The sequence below is a fragment of the Bison bison genome, unplaced genomic scaffold (assembly GCF_000754665.1).
Source record: "Bison bison bison isolate TAMUID 2011002044 unplaced genomic scaffold, Bison_UMD1.0 scf7180017864491, whole genome shotgun sequence".
NCBI lineage: Eukaryota > Metazoa > Chordata > Mammalia > Artiodactyla > Bovidae > Bison > Bison bison.
The window spans coordinates 23,415,455-23,420,192 of record NW_011495050.1 but is presented as its reverse complement, the minus strand read 5'-3'; the positions used below and the strand labels follow the sequence as shown (position 1 = coordinate 23,420,192).

The 4,738-nt window shown below is 37.6% G+C and overlaps 1 protein-coding gene across 1 annotated transcript in view; it reads right to left on the bottom strand.

The window, feature by feature from the left end:
* The window catches only part of STK3 (serine/threonine kinase 3), a 305,086-nt gene that overhangs the window by 37,020 nt on the left and 263,328 nt on the right, over positions 1-4,738 (bottom strand). The window lies entirely within an intron of this gene.

The following is a 4,738-nucleotide window of genomic DNA, read 5'->3' as shown; positions in this document are numbered from 1 at the left end:
AAGTCCAGTACTTTGGCCACCTCATGAGAAGAGTTGACTTATTGGAAAAGACTCTGATGTTGGGAGGGATTGGGGGCAGGAGGAGAAGGGGACGACAGAGGATGAGATGGCTGAATGGCATCACTGACTCAATGGACGTGAGTCTGAGTGAACTCCGGGAGTTGGTGATGGACAGGGAGGCCTGGCGTGCTGCGATTCATGGGGTTGCGAAGAGTCGGAAACGACTGAGTGAACTGAACTGAACTGAATATTTAAAAATTAGTAGTAGGCTGTTTTAATTACTGTGGCTTTGGTAATATTTTAAAACTCACTCATGCAAATAATTCACATCACGTTTTTTTGGGGGGGACAAAAGTCTGGTTTATTCCTTTAAGTGAACTTTAGAAATACACTGTCAAGTTTGACAAAAAGAAAAAAATACCAAACTTTAATTGGAATTGTACTAAATGATGAAGAGAAAAAACTACATTTTGGTGAGGGAGAATCTGGAGAAGGCAATGGAACCCCACTCCAGTACTCTTGCCTGGAAAATCCCATGGATGGAGGAGCCTGATAGGCTGCAGTCCATGGGGGCGCTAAGAGTCGGACACGACTGAGCGACTTCATTTTCACTTTCGTGCATTGGAGAAGGAAATGGCAACCCACTCCAGTGTTCTTGCCTGGAGAATCCCAGGGACGGGGGAGCCTGGTGGGCTGCCATCTCTGGGGTCTCACAGAGTCGGATACAACTGAAGCAACTTAGCAGCAACAGAGGGAGAATCTATAACTCTAAAACATTAACTCTTCCCATCCAAAAATATGGAATATTTCTCAAATTGCTTTTATGTCACTTAGTTAGGTTTCATAGTTTATTTCATACGTTAGTTCTGTAGTCAAGCCCTATAGTTTACTTTGTTAGGTAAATTTCTTAAGAATGATTGAAGATCTTTTTCATTTAATTGTACTACTGTAAGCAGGATATTCGGAGAAGGCAATGGCAACCCACTCCAGTACTCTTGCCTGGAAAATCCCATGGACGAAGGGGCCTGGTGGGCTGAAGTCCATGGGGTGGCTAGGAGTCGGACATGACTGAGCGACTTCACTTAATTTCATGCATTGGAGAAGGAAATAGCAACCCACTCCAGTGTTCTTGCCTAGAGAATCCCAGGGATGGGGGAGCCTGGTGGGCTGCCGTCTATGGGGTCGCACAGAGTCGGACACGACTGAAGTGACTTAGCAGCAGCAGTAGCAGCAAGCAGGGTATTTAAAAATATATTTCTATTTGTGCTGGTATAGAGAAAAATAATTTTTGAATTTATTTTTAATTAATCATTTTACTGGTATGTTTTAAAATAAAATTTTCATAAATATTAGTTGATTATCTTGGGTTTTCTGGTTAGACAATAATATTTTCAATTTTAAATGATAACGGTATTCCTCATTTCCTTTGCAATATTTATACTTGATTTCATCTTCCTGTCTTACTGCATTAGACTAAACTTTCAAAACAATATTAAAAAATAGAGCTAATTAAGGTAACAGCTGATACCTTATTTTCATTAACTTTACATCAGAGGGCACTTTTCTCTTTTGCCCTATGTAAACAGCTGTTCTGTATCAGGCTTTTTCACCTTTTTATACTTCCCCCAGCCATTCTATAAATTTGAAGGCAGAATTTGTGTTTTCAGTCAGTTTTCAGTCACTCAGTCGTGTCTGACTCTTTGCGACCCGATGGGCCGAGGCATGCCAGGCTTCCCTGTCCATCACCAACTCCCAGAGCTCACTCAAACTCATGTCTATGAAGTCAGTGATGCCATCCAACCATCACATCCTCTGTCATCCCCTTCTCCTCCTGCCTTCAATCTTTTCCAACATCAGGGTCTTATCTAAGAGTCTGTTCTTTGCATCAGGTGGCCAAAGTATTGGAGTTTCAGCTTCAGCATCAGTCATTCCAATGAACATTCAGGACTGATTTCCTTTAGGATGGATTGGTTGGATCTCCTTGCAGGCCAAGGGACTCTCGAAAGTCTTCTCCAACACCATAGTTCAAAAGCATCAATTCTTTGGTGCTCAGCTTTCTCTATAGTCCAACTCTCACATCCATACATGACTACTGGAAAAACCATAATTTTGACTAGACAGACCTTTATTGGCAAAGTAATGTCTCTACTTTTTAATATGCTGTCTAGGTTGATCAAAGTGTTTTAGTATAGCTTAAAATAATAGTAGCACTCAGAACAGTGTCCTGCACAGAGCAGATGAATCATTAAACCAGTAGTTTTCCAACCCGGTGGATCACTGGAATCACATGGGAGCTTTTTAAAAAACAGACTGCAAGTTCTATAAACCATTTACAAACTTCAAATTCTCTCTTCACAGGGGGAGACAATCTAGATGTTTTAAAAGTTTCTCAGTCCATTCTGATGATCCACTAGATTTGAGACATAATCGAATATTTTTAACACTCCTGGAGATTCTGTTTCAGAGCCAGGGATCTGATTTTTAAAAAATTTTTCTAAAAGACTCAGAGGCAAGTTTGGAAATTACTGACTTAGATAGCAATTTACAGATGAGATCAGAGGCTTTTTTTCTCTTTTACGTTTTCTGTATTTTATATTCTCCATAAAAGTAAAACAAAAAGGGAAGATATATAATGAAAAAGTTAATCTCCCAGCTGTACCTCCTTGAAATAACTACTGATAACCAAAGAGTCGTATCCTTTCAAACTTTTTCCTTGCGTAAACAAAATGAACATAAGGGTGTGTATGTGCATGTTGTGTGAAATTTCCTCTTTGCTTGTTTTTACCAAAACAAAATAATAGCCAACCCATTATTTTATAATTTGGCATTATATTTAAATCTGTTACTGCAAATAAATGATAATGAATGCTCTCAGGACCATTTAGCCTACTTATTAATAAAATGAAAATTAATTTCCATTTTCTCATCTATAACACACTTAAATATAGCAGTAAGTATAAAAATATTTTAATTTCATTTTTAATTCTTTAGCAAATATAGGAACAATTTTGGAAAACTTAGCTAGGAAGTTCAAAACTAGAAGTTAATATTAATGTACCAAAGGACATGGGTTCATAAATCAAAACAGCATCTTAAAAACCATGAGGACAGTGGTAATGTAGGAAGGCTAAAAATGGCATATAACACTTTCTTTTCAACACAAATAATGAAGTACTTAAGAAATCCTATTATAGATGTTACTTATGCTTCAGCTGTTACTCATCTTTTAGATAAAGGCTATTTTTAATACACAAGCAAAATTAAGGTTCAACTGACCTCCATTTAACAAGTTTAATGAAACATAAAAAATAGCACTCAAGTGTATGCCAAAAATAAAATTTTCTAAAATAGAACTTCTAATAAAGGGAAAGAAAGTAAATTACCAGCTAAGAAAAAAGAACATTTTCTAAAAGACTAAGTGATGACTTTGGTGAAATCACTACATCATTCATCACTACTAAATTTTCATACTTTCTTTTCCATAAAGCTCAATGAAACACACTATTATACCAATTATTACATAGTAGAAATACATATTTCTAAATTCTCCAACACTGAAAATGATAAGACAGTGTGGGAGTTGCAGAGAAGAATGAGAGAGAAAAGTAAAGCTAAAAGCAATAAAATTAAGAAAGATGTCTTCCCCTACCAAAATTGAACAAAACTGCAATTTTGGATTCATTCTGCAAGGATCTTTCTGTAAAAGCAGGATTTAAAGAGAGTTTTAAGAAAATGACATCTTCCTGGCTTTCAGGAGTTTGTCAGAAGAATATCTGATTCGGTAAAGTTGGAATGGGGAAAGAATGTGGTGGGGGATGAAGTTAATCTAAAAAAAGTGTGAAATTAGAGGGTTTAAAGGTTTAAAAATCAAGAGCAAATATGTTGAAAATAACAATAATAATTTACAGAAGAAATAGTTTTGAGAAAGGGAAAACCATCAGTGTTGTGGCTGATGGAAGCAATCCTAAAAAGTGTTCTGCTGTGTTTTCAGAGGGAACAAGAAAATCAGGAAGACTTACGATGGTAGTTAAGGTTTGAGATGGCTAGATATTTGGCAGAAGTGACAAATGGAAAGGAGAGTAATTATTAGGTGGCATCTCCAAACAGCCACTCCTCTCTAGCACCCACCCGTACTCCCTAAACTGCCCGGACCCAGATTAACACTGTAATAACACTTCTCCCTTTTCCAGCTAAACTTGGTTTCTCTATCAATGCTCTGGGTGGCATCACTCTGGTCCTTTAATTAAGGACTTTATTGCATTGATTACCTTTAATCAATCCTTAAACTCCTACCTTAGTTCTTCCTTTTCAGCATGTAAAAGTCCTCAAGTTTCTCATATGGAAGATGAAACCAAAATAGGATTAAAAAGTTTTCCTTCAACTCTCTCCTTAATATCTCCCCAGAAGCTGCTCCTGGGAAAAAAGTCTACTTCTTCCCCCTGGTCCACTCCCTACTCTGAAGCAGTCTGGCTTGAGGCCTCACCATCTGACGGAGGTGGCTTCACTTAAAAGCAACACTGACGTTCTAAGCGTCAAATCCAATCTCCAGTTTTGAGTCCCCATATTGATTTAATCTTTCTGAAGCTCTTTACAAGTTTACCTCCTCTTTCTTGAAAAGCTCTCTTCCCTCAGTATTTAAGACATCACGCTGCCTTTGTCCATGCTCATTAGGGATCCATCTCAGTCCCTCTATTATTACACACCCTCTACTTCCCTTCAATTATACCAGCTCAAAAGT